The sequence below is a fragment of the Chiloscyllium plagiosum genome, unplaced genomic scaffold, assembly GCF_037043375.1.
Source record: "Chiloscyllium plagiosum isolate Xiang-an unplaced genomic scaffold, Cpla_swu_hap1 HiC_scaffold_27, whole genome shotgun sequence".
Classification (NCBI taxonomy): domain Eukaryota; kingdom Metazoa; phylum Chordata; class Chondrichthyes; order Orectolobiformes; family Hemiscylliidae; genus Chiloscyllium; species Chiloscyllium plagiosum.
In genome coordinates this window covers 17,660,301-17,676,249 of record NW_028270165.1, presented here as the reverse complement: position 1 = coordinate 17,676,249, position 15,949 = coordinate 17,660,301, and the positions used below count along the sequence as shown (strand labels likewise).

At 43.6% G+C, this 15,949-nt stretch overlaps 1 pseudogene; it reads right to left on the bottom strand.

The window, feature by feature from the left end:
* Positions 1-70: 70 nt before the first annotated feature.
* On the bottom strand, positions 71-10,242 carry LOC148143286 (uncharacterized; annotated as a pseudogene).
* Between the last annotated feature and the right edge of the window lie 5,707 nt (positions 10,243-15,949).

The window sequence follows — 15,949 nt, the reverse complement described above, 5'->3', positions numbered from 1 at the left end:
GATTCAAACCTGGGAGACCCCAGAACTGGGTTGATTGTCTAGTCGAAAATGGTACTTATCCGTCACTCCTTCAATTTCTCTGCGATGGCACGTGAACTCGTTGATGTCTCTGGAGGTAGGAGGAGAAGTGCAGGTGAAGCCCTTCCTGCACTTGGAGCAGGTGAATGGCCTCTCCCCAGTGTGGATCCGCTGGTGGGTCAGCAGGTGGGAAGAATTGGTAAATCCCTTCCCACACTCAGGGCAGGTGAATGGTCTTTCCCCTGTGTGGACCCGCTTATGCTGCCGCAAATTGCTCAAATGATTGAATCCTTTCCCACACACAGAGCAGGTGAATGGTCTTTCCCCTGTGTGGATCCGCTGGTGGTTCAGCAGGCTGGAAGAATCAATGAATCCCTTCCCACACTCTGGGCAGGTGAACGGCCTCTCCCCCGTGTGGAGCCGTTCATGCTTCCTCAAGTTGCTCACACGACGGAAAGCCTTCCCGCACTCTGAGCAACCGAACGGCCTCTCGCCAGTGTGGACCCGCTGGTGGGTCAGCAGTGCAGATGAATGCGTGAACCCCTTCCCGCACACCAAGCACGTGAACGGCTTCTCTCCCGTGTGGACCCACTGGTGCGCCCGCAGGTTGGAAGAATTTGCGAATCCTTTCCCACACACTGAGCAGATGAACGGCTTCTCCCCGGTGTGAACGCGTCTGTGAATTTCTAGCACTGAGGGGGAAGGGAATCCTTTCCCACAGTCCCCACATTTCCATGGTTTCCCCATGGGGAGAGTGTTCCTTGTGTCACTCTGGGTTTGAAATTACAAACAGAACGGGTACACAGTCTGTCCCCACCGTGAGGGGTGTGATTTTGATTCCCCCAAGCTGAGGAAATGGTTTGAAGCACTTTTTCACAGTCAGCACACTGAATCTCCCTCACTCCCTCACTTAGTATTCTTCCTGCCACACGAGTGTCCAAAACCTCTCAAGCAGACCAAAGCAAACATTTCCTCTCAACTTGAATGGCTGCTGATATTCAAGTCCCAATGAATCAATGAGCTCTGCCAGAAGTTGATGTATCAATTGCTATCAAATTTCTTTCCGCATGTCTTCCTGCAAAAATAAACTCACAAAATAAGTGATCACGGTCAGTACAGTTAAGTAAAAATACATTGATGGCAATTCCTGTAGATTGCCAGGTGCCTGCTGATCACATTATCCAGGTCACAGAAACCTGAAAACCCTCATGCAGCCAGATAGCCTTAAGTGTGTATGGAGGAAAACTTCATTTAGGGGACAATGACCTAGAACAAGCTGCTTACAAAGGTGCTGGATCAAGATATGAAAATAAAATGTCAAGATTGCTTGCAGAAAGAAAGCCAGGAAAGTTGCTGAATGAGTAAGGTGAGGAATAGGTCCCAGGGAAATAGTGAGGAAAGAGATTAACCCGAGATTCGTACCGTTGGGAAAGGGAGTGAATCAAACAGTCAGGGCAGGAAGGAATAATGCAGAGAACAACGTAGGACTGAAGTTATACTGCATTTACATCAATGCAAGAGACCTAACAGGGAAGGCAGATGAAATCAGGGTTCATGGTCAGAAACATGGGACTGGGACATCATAGCAATTACAGAAATGTGGCTCAGGGATGGACAGCTCAATGTTCCAGGATACAAATGCCATAGGAAATATACAGGGGGGACAAGAGAGGTGGGGAGTGGTGTTTTGATAAGGGATAGTATTACAGCTGTACTTAGGGAGGATATTCCTGGGAATACATCCAGGGGAATTATTTGGGTGGAACTGAGAAATAAGAAAGGGATGATCACCTTATTGGGATTGTAATATAAACCTCTAATAATCAGCAGGAAATTGAGATACAAATTTGTAAGGAGATTTCAGTTATCTGTAAGAAAAATAGGATGGTTATGGTAGGGAATTTTAACTTTCCAAACATTGACTAGGACTGCCAGCGTTCAGGGTTTAGATCAAGAGGAATTTGTTAAGTGTGGACAAGACAATTTTCTGAGGCAGTATGTGGATGTTCCTACCAGAGAAGGTGCAAAACCTGACCGACTTTTAGCAAGTAAGGCAGGGCAGGTGACTGAGGTGTTAGTGCTGGACCACTTTGGGAAAGGGACAGACCGGATCTAAAAGTTGAAGTTCTATATTGGAGGAAGGCTAATTTTGATGGTATTAGGCAAAAACTTTCAAAAGTTGTTTGGGAGGCAGATGTTCACAGGATGGCTGAAAAATGGGAAGCCTTCAGATATGAGATAATAAAAGTCCAGAGACAGTACGTTCCTGTTAGGGTGAAAGAAAAGGCTAGTAGGTGTAGGGAATGCTGGATGACTAGAGAAATTGAGGAGCAGGCTAACAACAAGAAAGAAGCATATGACAAGTATGGACAGAACAAATCGAATGAATCCTTAGAAGAGTATAAAGGTGGTAGGAGTATGCTTAAGAGGGAAATCAGGAGGCAAAAAGGGACATGAGATAGCTTTGGCAAATAGGGTTAAGGAGAATTAGAAGGGTTTATATAAATTAAGGACAAAAGGGTAATTGGGAGAGAATAGGGCCCCTCAAAGATCAACAAGGCAGCCTATGTGTGGAGCCGGAGTAGATGAGGGAAATACTAAATGAGTATTTTGCATCAGTGTTTACTGTGAAGGAGGACATGGAAGATATAGAATGTGGGGACATAGATGGTGACGTCTTGAAAAATGTCCACATTACAGAGGAGGTAGAGCTGGATGTCTTGAAACACATAAAAGTGGATAAATCCTCAGAAGCTAGGCAAGTGACTCTTGGGCCCCTTACTGAGATATTTGTATCATCGATAGTCAGAGGTGAGGTGTCGGAAGACTGGAGTGGCTAACGTGGTGCCACTATTTAAGAACAGTGGTAAGGAAAAGCCAGGGAACTATAGACCAGCGAGCCGGACATCAGTGATAGGCAAGTTGTTGGAGGGAATCCTGAGAAACAGGATTTACATGTGTTTGGAAAGGCAAGGACTAATTAGGGATAGTCAGCATGGCTTTGTGCTTAGGAAATCAATCAAACAAAGTTCCTCATGGAAGACTCATTAGCAAGGTAAGATCTTATGAAATACAGGGAGAACTAGTCAACCGGATACTGAACTGGCTTGAAGGTAAAAGAAAGAGGATGGTGGTGGAGAGTTCCTTTTCAGTTTGGAGCCTGTGACCAGTGGTGCCACAACGATCGGTGCTGAATCCACGACTTTTTGTCATTTATATAAATGATTTGGATGTGAACATAGCAGGTATAGTTAATAAGTTTGCAGATGACACCAAAATTGGAGATTCAGTGGACAGCGAAGAAGGTTGCCTCTGATTAAAATAGGATCTTGGGCTGAGGAGTGGCAGATGGAGTTTAATTCAGATAAATGTGAGGTGCTGCATTTTGGAAATGCAAATCAGATCAGGACTTATTCAACCTCAATGTCATGGAGATGTACAGCATGGAAACAGACCCTTCGGTCCAACTTGCCCATGCTGACCAGATATCCAAAATTTATCTTGCTGCATTTACCAGCCCATCTCTCTCTCAACCTTTCCTATTCAAACACCCATCCAGAGGCCTTGTAAATGTTGTCATTGTACCAGCCTCCACCACTTCCTCTGACAGCTCATTCAATACATGCACCACCCTCTGCATGGAACTTTACATCGTTCCCCTCTCATTCTCAACCTCTGCCCTCTACTTCTGGACCCCCCCTACCCCAGGAAAGAGACCTTGTATAGTTATTCTATCCATGCCCCTCATGAATTTACAGTAAGATCACCCCTCAGCCTCCAACACTCCAGGGAAAAAAAATCTATTCAGCCTCTCCCTGTAGCTCAAACCCTCCAACCCTGGAAACATCCTTGTAAAGCTTTTCTGAACCTTTCCATCCTTGCTACTCAAATACTAATTTTACACAGAGGGTGGTTCATGTGTGGAATGAACTTCCTGAGAAAGTGGTGGATGCCGATAGAATTAAAAGACATTTGTTTCAGTACATGAATAGGAAAGGTTTAGAGGGATACAGTTCAAGAGCACACAAGAGAGACTGGTTTAATGTGGGATTATGGTTGGCATGGACTGGTTGGACTGAAGGTCTGTTTCCATGCTGTATGACTCTATGGCAGGCTTTTAGTCACAGGTAGACAGGACAGTGAAGGTGGTGTTTGGTACACTTCACAGGACATTGGTTAGGCCACTTTTGTAGTATTGCATGCAATTCTGGTACCAGTGATCCCACACTGACACGCCATGCACGAGAGATAATGACTAAAATTGACTGGGTCACAGAATAAAATCATAAAACCCCTGCAGTGCACAAAAAGGCTATTTGGTCCATTGAATGCATTGGGTATAGGAATTGGGAGGTCATGATGCAGCTGTACAGGACATTGGTTAGGCTACTTTTGGAATATTGTATTCGATTCTGGTCTCCCTGCTACAGGGTAGGAAGGATGTTGTGAAACTTGAAAGGATGCAGGACATATTGATAAGGATGTCGCCAAGGTTGGAGGGTTTGTGGTATAAAGAGTGGCTGTTTCCTTGGTGCATCAGAGGCCGAGGGATGACCTTGTCAATGTTTATAAAATCATGAGGGGCATGAATAGAATAAATAGGGAAGCATACTTCCCCAGGGTGGGGGTGTCCAAAACCAGAGGTCATAGGTTTAAGGTGGGAGGGGAAAGATTTAAAAGTGACCTAAGGGTCAATGTTTTCACACAGAGGGTGGTGCCTTTATGCACTGAGCTGCCAGAGGAAGTGGTCAGTACAATTACATTTAAAAGGCATCCAAATGGGTATGTGAATAGGAAGGGTTTGGAGGGATAAAGGCCAAATGCTGGCAAATGGGCCTAAATTTACATAGGATACCTTGTCTGCAAGGATGTGTTGGATCGCAGTCTATTTCTGTGCTGTATGTTTCTATGTCTATTTGATAACAGATGCTTTATTTCTGTTGATGCAAATATTTTTATCATTCGTGCCTGGGTGGTAATACTTAGAGTCATAGAGATGTACAGCATAGAAACAGACCCTTCGGTCCAACCTGTCCATGCCGACTAGACATCCCAACACAATCTAGTCCCACCTGCCAGCACCTGGCATAGATGTAAGGGAGCGAGAATTCCTCAATTAGGGCACTATAAGAACCCTGGGAGACACCGATTTCTGGTTTACGACCTAACGAGCAAACATTAAGTACAAGCACCTATTTATTCTCAATTTTGTTTCACTTTTCTTGTTTTATTCCCTGCTACGATGATTCTCTCTGTCTGGATGGTTGACAGGCTGGGAGATTGTGAGTTGGGTCATGATTGACTGAATGTTTTATTGTTCCGGAAGGTGTAAAAGGTGGGGGGGGGGGGGGGGGGGTGTCAAGGCTTCAGCAGAAATCCTGCAGAGCTGAGAACAGATTGACATTTTACTCTGTGGAAACAGGGAGATCAACAGACGGCAGAGAAATCAGGACCTGAAATCTGAGCTGACACCAGACTACCCTGTGATCAGTGCTTTGATTGGCAGTGCCTCTACCTTTACCTAGTTTCTCATTTGACTAGAATGCCACGTACTCCTTCAATATTCAGGATCCAATCCTTGGCACCCTGAAGCCATGTCTCTGTAAGGAGTCTCAGATCAAAATCATTCTGTTCGATGTGTGCAGTCTATTCATTCACTTTTGTTATGATGCAGCACACATTCAGCCATACAGTCTTCAGGTTCAATATTTGTGATCTTTAGAATCCAACTTTGATTGCTGGGACATTTACTCTCCTTGTCCCTTTCTATCATACTCTGATGTTCATTTTCACATCACTACATTGTTCACCTGCCTTGATTTGGACTGGCCATGCTAAATTGCCCAGGGATGTGCAGGTTAGCTATGGGAAATGCAGGGTTATAGTTTCATAGTAATTGAAGCAGGAGTCGGCCATTTGGCCTCTCAAGCCTGCTGTGCCATTCATTAAGATCATAACTGATCGATCCATTGTCTCAGCTCCTCCTACCTGCATTTTCCCAACTACCCTTCATTCCCCACCATGCAAATACCTACTCAACTGTGTCTTGAACATTCTTAGTGAAGCTGTCTCCACAGGTTCCATAGGCAGAGAATTTCATGGAGTCACTACTTTCCGGGAAAAGCAGTTCCTCCTCATCTGTGTCTTAAACCGATTCCCTCTAATCTCGAGGCCATGACCTCTAGTCCTAATCTTACCCACCAGAAGTTACTGGATTGGTTGGTGGTGGTGCTGGTGGGGTGGGGGCGGGGTGAGGGGGAAGCATTTCGGAGGGACCAACGTGGACTTGAGGGGCTGAACAGCCTACTTCCACACTGTAGGACTTCTATGATTTACCGCACTTATTTTTGCCTTGGATCACAGCTCCCAGAACCTTCCAGCTTCTTCAAATTAAAAGACAAGTCCCATTCTGCCCTCTCGTATGTGTATTATTTAACTGCTTTATCATTTCTAGTGAATATCGCCCACACCTCTCACTGCTGCCAGTAATGATTAGATTAGATTACTTACAATGTGGAAATAGGCCCTTCGGCCCAACCAGTCCACACCAACCCTCCAAAGAGCAATACAATGCTGATGAAACAATGCAATACCTGCAGTACTGAAACCCGTAAGGCTTCTAACGATACCAGTTACTGACTCACTGCTCCTTCTGATGCACAGCATTGGAAATACAATGTTGAAGGCTGAATGAAATGAGCAGTTTAACTCAAAAATCCACCTAACCCTTCACTAGGCTCCCCGCTCAGCCCACTTTACTTACTGCTGGTAAACCTTAAACCACTTCATCCCCACAGTGCAATGAATTCCCAATTTCCACCGAAATCCTAGACGTACCCATGTACTCAGTTGCTTTCTCACAATTGAAAGATTTCATTGTAACTTCTTCTGCTTCCAGTAAAGGCAAAACATCTTTGAAAGCTGCTCTCAAAATTCAGTCTTCACAATCACACTTCTGCTTTCACGGAAGATGATTAGAGTCATACAGCACAGAAACTGAGCCCTCAGTCCAACTCATCCATGCCGGCCAGATATCCTAAATTAATCTAGTCCCATTTGCCAGCATTTGGCCCGTATCCCTCTAAACCCTTCTTATTCATGTACCCATCCAGATGCCTTTTAAATGTTGTAATTGTAGCAGCCTCCACCACTTCCTCTGGCAGCTCATTCCAAACATGCACTACCCTGTGTGAAAAAGTTGCCCCTCAGGTCCGTTTTAAATCCTTCCCCTCTCACATGAAATCTATGCCTTCCAGTTTTGGATTCGCCTGCCATGGGGAAAAGATTTTGGCTATTCACCCTATCCATACCCCTTATAAAATTCTGTAAGGTCACCCCTCAGCCTCCGATGCTGCAGGGAAATTATCCCTGGCCTATTCAGCATCGCCCTATAGCTCTAACCCTCCAGCTCTGCCAACATCCTTCTAAATTGTTTCTGAACTCTTTCAAGTTTCACAACATTGTTCCATAGGAGGGGGCCCAGAATTGCACACACTATTCCAAAAGTGGCCTAACCAATGTCCTGTGCGGCCATGACAATGACCTCCCACTACCTATCCTCAATGCTCTGACCAGTAAAGGAGAGCGTACCAAATGCCTTCTTCACTATCCTGTCTCCCTGCAATTCCCCTTTCAAGGATCTTGAACCTGCAAGGTCTCTTTGTTTAGCAACATTCCCCATTAACTGTGTAAGTCATGCCCTGATTTGCCTTACAAAATGCAACACCTCATATTTATCTAAATTAAACTCATTCTACCACTCCTTGGCCCATCAGCCCATTCTATCAATTCTAATTTATATTGAACTTTCTTTCCTCTCTCAATCCCGAAAAGCTGAAAAATCTCCATCCAACACACACTCCCTCCATTCTGATTTTGCTGAACGTAATTCCTGCTGTACCTCAACCTGAAGGGTCTGGTTCATGCTGATCAACAGGCCCACACTCGGGAGGGGGCGGGGGGTGGAATCTAGTTGAAACAGACAAAACACTGAATGGCCAGGACAGAGTGCACATGGGGAAGATGTTTCCATTGTTTGGAGAGACTAGCACCTGAGGGCACAGCATTAGAATAAAAGGAAGATCTTTTAGAACAAAGATAAAGAGAAATCGTTTCAGCCAGAGAGTGGTGAGCATGTGGAAGTGACTGCTACAGAAGGCTGTGGACGCTAGTCACTGAGTATATTTAAGATGGATGTAGATAGGTTCTTGAGTATCAAGGGGGAAATCGAGGGTTACGGGGAGGAAGTGGGCGAATGGGATTGAGAAACTTACCAGCCATGATTTAATGGCAGAGCAGCCCCAATGGGCTGAGACATCTAATTTATTCTCCAGTGTTTTATGGTCTCTTGCTTTCCTGGACACAGAGAGAAAGAATTGGGAGCAGGAACAGACTGTTTAGCCTATCGAGCCTGCACCAACATAAGTGGATATGAAGATACCTACATCTAGGTGGTTAGGCTGGAAATATTTCCACTGGAGCAGAGGAGGTTGAGAGGTGACCTTATCGAAGATTATAAAATCATGAGGGGTATAGATAAGGTGAATGGCGGATATCTTTTCCCTTGGTGGGGGTTCAAGATTAGGCAGCAAATTTGAAGGTGAGAGGAGAAAGATTTTAAAAAGGCATAACGGGCACTTATTTTTAAAAACACAAAGTGGTTTGTGTGTGAAATGCATGTCCAGACGAAGGGGTGGACACAGGTACAGTTAGAACATTTAAAAGACATTAGGATAAGTACATGAATGATGAAGTTGAATTCAGATAAATGCGAGGTGCTGCATTTTGGAAAAACAAATCAGTGCAGGACTTATACACTTTATGGTGAGGTCCTGGGGAATATTGCTGAACAAAGAAACCTTGGAGTGCAGTTCATAGTTCCTTGAAGGTAAAGTCGCAGATAGATAGGACAGTGAAGGGAGTATTTGGTATGCTGTCCTTGATTGGTTAGAGCATTGAGTAAGGAGTTGGGAGGTCATGTTGTATCTGTACAGGACATTGGTGAGGCCACATTTGAAATATTGCACGCAACTCTGGTCTTCTTGCCATCAGAAGGATGTTGTGAAACTTGAAAGGGTTCAGAAAAGATTCACCAGGATGTTACCAGGTTTGAAAGATTTGAGCTCTTGGGTGAGGCTAAATAGGCTGAGGGTGTTTTCCTTGGAGTGTCAGAGGCTGAGGGGTGACCTTACAGAAGGGCATGGATAGGGCAAATAGACAATGTCTTCTCTGTGAGGTGGGGAGTCCAGAACTAAAAGTTTAGGGTGAGAGGGGAAAGACATAATAGGGACCGAAGGGGAGCTTTTTCACAAGAGAGTGGTGCGTGTATGGAATGACCAGCCAGAGGAAGTGGTGGAGACTGGTATAATTACAGCATTTAAAAGGTGTCTGGATTGGTCTATAAATAGGAAGGGTTTAAAGGGATATGGACCAAGTGCTGGCAAATAGGACGAGATTATGATAATTGATCATCATGGACTAGTTGGACTGAAGGGTCTGTTTCTGTAACCACTCTAAACTGGTCTTAAAACCATTTTTTTGCCTTCCCCCATAACCATCCACTTCTTTGTTGTTCAAAAATCAGATGAACTCAGCCTTGGACGTATTCAATGACGCCCTAACTGCAGGAAGGCATCCCCACCTCTCAGCTCAATTCCTCTTGCTAATACACCACTTGCCTTGCTTGCTGAATCTGTCTGACAACTGGCACTGATTGGTGTAGAATGACATCTACATCTGTACATCTACACATCATTTATGATAAAAGGTTCCTGCATTTACCCTGTGTTTTTCAATTGAGACACAGAACTGAACTAACTTTCCCAGAATCTGTCCCCTCCCTGGATTCAATCCATTTTGCTTCAATGTCTGCAAGTCAACAGCTGAACCCCGGAATGGGAAATGGGGTGAGAAAAGAGAACACTGTACTCACAGATGTTAGACAGAGGAAGAAAGTTGCAGTCTGGGCTGAAGCTCAATCTTAATTCAGAGAGAGGAGCAGCACCAACCTCAGAAGCACATGGTCCTACTTCCGCATCCAGTCTATAGGTTTGCTGTGATTGGCAGGAGGCCCAGTCCCCATCCGGTCCTCCAGAGCGTCCCATTGGTTCACCAAAACAAGATCGTGGGGCGTTTCCCCGTGTCGCATGACCAACACGCGAAGTGGTTGCTGACACCGATTAGCATGCGCAGTATGGAGACGCTGGTTATTACTGACAGATTTTCAAAGTTAAAAATCACACAATGCCAAGTTATAGTCCAACCGTTTATTTATTTATTTATTTCCAATTTATTTGGAATCACTAGCTTTCGAAGCGCTGCTTCTTCATCGGGTGGTTGTGGAGCAGAATCATAATACACAGACTCTTTAGCAACAGGATTGCAGAGTCATGGAATGTAATATTAAACAAATTTAGCTTACCTCTATCATCTTTTAGAATGACCATGTTACTTTCGATTCCTTCGTATGTAAATCCCAAAACTTTTTAAAAGTTATGTTCTCAAGATAGGTTTTAACAATAGGTGTCATCTCAATCAGATAATGCATTGAAGGTGTTAAGTTAAAGTCTGTCTGTGTCCCAATGTTACGTCAGACTGATTCTATTTCTATCGAGACGCATGTGTCCAAAAATGAGACAGATACTAAGGAGTGGTGAGTGTGATGGTGGGATGAAACTTGTTAATATCAGTGTCATTAGTTCAGTGACTCCTCGCCATGGGTCCAGAGGAAGAAAGATCATCAATATATCTGGTGTATAGTGTTGGTTGGAGGACCTGTGCAGGAAAGAAAGACATAAGACTATGGGGTGAATTTGCATTTGCAGAAATATATTTGTAGATACATTCTATTTTGCTCAAATAGTGCACAATCTGCAGGCAATCACTCCATGTAATATTTTATAAATTCCTACTTTGGAAATAGAACCAGTCTGGCTCAAGATAGGCTCAAACCTCACACCTTTCATGCATTGACTGAGCTGAGATGTCACCTCTTTTTATACAACCTTCAGTTATCTCGAGACTGTGACTTAAAAGAAGTTCTGGAATTTATATATTAATGAACTGAAATCTGAAACCCATTCTAAAGATGAAACACTTCAAAACAATCTAGGTTCGTTCAATATATCATTCAATGTCCTTTTGCTACAAAAACTGTGTCTTATGATCCTGCTCCATAGCTACCCAATGAAGGAGCAGCGCTCCAAAAGCTAGTGCTTCCAAATAAACCTGTTGGACTATAACTTGGTATTGTGTGATTTTTAACTTTGTTTCTAATGAAAACAGCCCACAACTCCCACTGGTGCCAGTAAACTTTACAATGCTGAGGAAATGATGAACCTGCAGTCCTGAAAAATGAACAATTTCGAATAATACCGAGCTACACATTGACTGCTCCTTCTAATATATGGCATTAGAAACCTCGCACTGGAGATTGAAAGAAACGAGCAGCTTTCAAAATAAAAACCTGTTGGATCTCATAGCCTTCCATGTCTGAGTCCTTCGGTAAGTTCAGGTAACCTTTATTGTGTCAAAAGTTAGGATTGCAGATGCTAGAGATCAGAGTTTGGATTAGAGTGGTGCTAGAAAAGCACAGCAAGTCAGGCAGCATCTGAGGAGCATGAAAATCGACATTTTGGGCAAAAGCCCTTCATCAGGAATCAGATTCCTGATGATTGGCTTTTGCCTGGAACGTCGATTTTCCTGCTCCTCAGACGCTGCCTAACTTTTATTGTGACACACTTTGTTACAACTTCAGATCTCCCCAGCAAAAAGGCATAGAAAGAGTAGCTTATTTGCATTTTTAACAGCTCAAGGTCAAAGCGTACACACTCCCCTGCACCCCACGTTCTTCACTGTTGGTCAGCTGAGTTGTCCCTTTGTAATTGGATCCTTGGAACAGCCTTAACCTGGAGGCAGTATTGCTTCACTCAGCAATTGCAACCCATACCCTGTATCCAAGTAAGATTCTCCCTGCTCATTTGCCGAGGGGCTTTCAAGCATCAACCACACTGCTGTGGATCTGGAGTCACGTGTAGACCAGACCAGGTAAAGGATGCAGCTGGGACGACTGAGTGAATCCTTTCCAACAACAGCAGTTTCCTTCCCTAAAACATGAGTGAATCAGATAGGGATGTTTTTCTCATCATGAGGTCCTGAACTCCAGATTTCTGACTGAATTCCAATTCCACCATCTGCTATTCAAACCCGGGAGTCCCCAGAACTGGGTTATTAGTCCAGTCGATAATGGCACTCGGCTGAAGCTCCTTCAATCCCTCTGCAATGGCACGTGAACTCACTGATGTCTCTGCAGGTGGGAGGAGCGGGTGAAACCCTTCCCGCATGGAGAGCAAGTGAATGGCCTCTCCCCGGTTTGAACCCGCTGGTGGGCCAGCAGTGTAGATGATGGAGTGAACTCCCTCCCGCACATGGAGCACTTGAACGGCTTCTCTTCCACATGAACACGCTGGTGTTTCTGCAGATGGCCCATCTCACTAAATCCCTGTCCGCACACGGAGCGGGTGAACAGCCTCTCCCCTTTCCTCCATGTGAATGCGTCTGTAGGTTTCCAGCATCGATAGGAAAGGGAATCTTCCCCCACAGTACCAACATTTCCACATGGGGGGAAGCTTTCCTTGTGTCACTCTGTGTTTCAAATTACAAACAGAAAGGGTACACAGTCTCTCCCCACCGTGAGTGGTAAGATTTTGATCCTCCAAGCTGAGTAAATGGTATGAAGCACTTTCCACAGTCAGCGCACTGGATCTCCCTCACTCAGGTGTCTCAGTATTCTTCCTGCCGCACCAGTGTCCAAAATCTCTCAACCAGGCAAAAGGAAACATTTCTTCTCGATGTGAATGGCTGCTGATGTTAAAGTCCCAGTGAATCAAGTGGCTCTGTCAGAAGTTGATGTAAGTTTTGGTTTCAGATTTCTTTCCCCATGTCTTCCTGCAAATAAAATCACAAAATAAGTGATCACGGTCAGTACAGTCAAATGAACATAACATCGGTGACAATTCCTGTAGATTGCCAGATGCCTGCTGATCATATATTATCCATGACACAAAAACCCCAAAACCAGGTAGCGTGAAGTATACATTAAGAGGAAAACTTCATTTAGGTGACAATGACCTGGAACAACCTTTCTATAAAGTTGTTGGAAATGGAGCTGAGTCAAGGTTTTGAAAATGAAATGTCAAGGCTGCTTCAGAAAAGAAAGCCAATAAAGTTGCTGAATGACTTCCTGCTGACCTATTAAATAAAAATGATTACAAGAAATACAGAATGTAATTCCATTACTATATTAGAAGGTGAAAAATCATAGCCATGCAGCTTGTACAACAGTGAACATCAGATATACACTATATGAAGCAATCATAAAATCCCTGCAGTGCAGAAAAAAGGCCATTTGGCCCATTGAATGCATTGGGTGTAGGAGTTGGGAGGTCACGCTGCAGCTGTGTAGGACTCTGGTTCGGCCACTTTGGAAATATTGCATTCGATTCTGGTTTCCCTGCTATAGGATAGGAAGGATGTTGTAAAACTTGAAAGGGTGCAGGACAGATTGATAAGGATGTCGCCAGTGTTGGTGGATTTGTGGTATAAGGAGAGGCTGAATAGGATGGGGCTGTTGCCCCTGGAGTGTCGGAGGCTGAGGGTGACCGGATAGAGGTTCATACAATCCTGAAGGGTGGATAGAGTAAATAGGCCAGAGTGGTGGTGGAGGCTGGTACAATTACAACATTTAAAAGGCATCTGGATGGGTGGGCGAATAGGAAGGGTTTGGAGGGATATGGGCCAAATGCTGGCAAATGGGACACTAGATTTATGTGTTGGATCAAAAAGTCTATTTCCGTGTTGTATATTTCTATGTCTTTTTGATAACAGATGATTTATTTCTGTTGATGAAAATATTGTTATAAATCATAGCTGGGTACTAATACTTAGATGTAAGGGAGTGGGAATTCCACAAGTAGGGCACAATAAGAATCCTGGGAGACCCCAACTCTGGTTTACTATCTAATGAGCAACCTTTAAGCACGAGCACCAAATGTGCATTTATGTCTAATTTTGTTTTATTTTTCTTGTTTTATTCCCTGCTATTGTTAAAGTACAGATTTTACATGGCCGAGGGAAGCCCTTATGGACTCAGACCTGTAAAACCTCTCTCTTGTTTCGTCCCAAAGATCGTACTCTTTGGAAGTCTGGAATAAAAACCTCTTACAGACAGTTTAGTATAATTTTAGTTATGCCCTTTATTCACTAGTAGCATCACTGTTACAACATAACACTGATACCTATACGCTAAACTAACTAGGTTCTAATAACCTAGGAGTGTTGGGTACCAGCTCTTCAAGTGCCCCAACAGGCTACTCCAATGTACTGATACAAAGTGGCTTCCTTTATACAAAAGTTTACAAAAACATTGCATGTTCTTAATTATACAGATAACAGTGAAAGACAATAATTTGCAATGAAGAGAAGTTAATTGACAGATCTGTGTGTGCTTGACTGATCACTCCTAAAGGCCTTGAGCTATCCATCAGGTGGGAAAAACAAATCCAACCGAGTTAGGCGTCTGGTGGCGAGATAAGTTCCTATAAAGAAGTACCAGTCTAAATTAAGTGGGAGATGTCATAAGGTAACCTTGCACAGGTCGCATGTCTGATACAATTGTTTTACAAAATGGCTTTTTAGCAGGGAGGGCAAACTTTTGACCATAAAATGGCTTCCTGACAGATTGTGTCAGAATCTCTTCAATGTTAGGTTTAGAATAGTTTTAAGCTGGGAGCAGATTCCTGCTTTTTATCTTAAGCACAAAATTGTTCTGTACCTGAGGCTCAAACGGTACTGCAAGGTTGTATTTAAAATGATTAGTCTTGAATGAAACATGCCTTCTTTTCAAGTTTGTGATTGAAATTCAAATAAGACATAAGATCTGATTAGTTAGAATTGACAGTGGGGCAGTCTGTAAGGTCTGTAAAAACAGCAAGTAAGTTAAAGCTTTATCAGTATTTCCTTTTAGAGTTTGCATTTCATAACCAGAATTGGCTACTCAAAATCATCATAAATTCTCAAAGTGCAATTAAATTCAATCCATAGCAGCTAAGCACTAAGAGTTAATTGTCTACTGGATTCAACGGCCTCAGCACTAAAATGGTGTCTCTCTCTAGTGTCCTTTTGAACTCTCAAGTCAGGGTTTTGTAACAGCAAAGATTTATTTTCTCTGTGACTGCCCCGCATGCAATGGGTAATAAGAATCCATTATAATTGACAGCAACTGACCATTAATTACAACGTTTTTGATAGTACCGAGTTTTGTTTCAGGGTCAGAATCAAACACTGTCATTAATTTCACAAGGGAATGGCTGTGAATGTTATCACTTGGTGTCTTGTTCACGCAGATTCACCGATGCTGAGGCAAATGTTCTTAATTGTCTTACAGCATCCTTTTATCACTTGGAAAGCCCAGATGTCCCTATCTTTTGCATTCTTTAAGGTCCCCCCTTTTCTGAGCCTTGCTGCCTGTCTATTTTCTAGTGCAGTAAATGTGTTCTATAATTCAGCATTACATTTAGTCTAACTGTTTAAAGACAAGTTTTAAGGCTATAGACTTTCTCACTATGATGACTCTCGCGGTCTGGATGGTTGACAGGCTGGGAGATTGTGGGTTGGGCCTTGATCGACTGAATGTTTTATTGTTCTGGAATGAGTAAAAGGGGCTCAAAATTTCAGCAGAAAGCCAGCTGAGCTGAGGACAGATGACACCTTACTCTGTGGGAACAGGGAGGCCAACAGGAGGACAGAGAAATCAGGACCTGAAATCCGAGCTGACACCAGACTACCATGTTTTTAGAGCTTTGATTAGCAGTGCCAACCCTCTACCTTTACCTAGCTTCCCATTTGACTTGAATGCCATGTAACCCCTCGATAT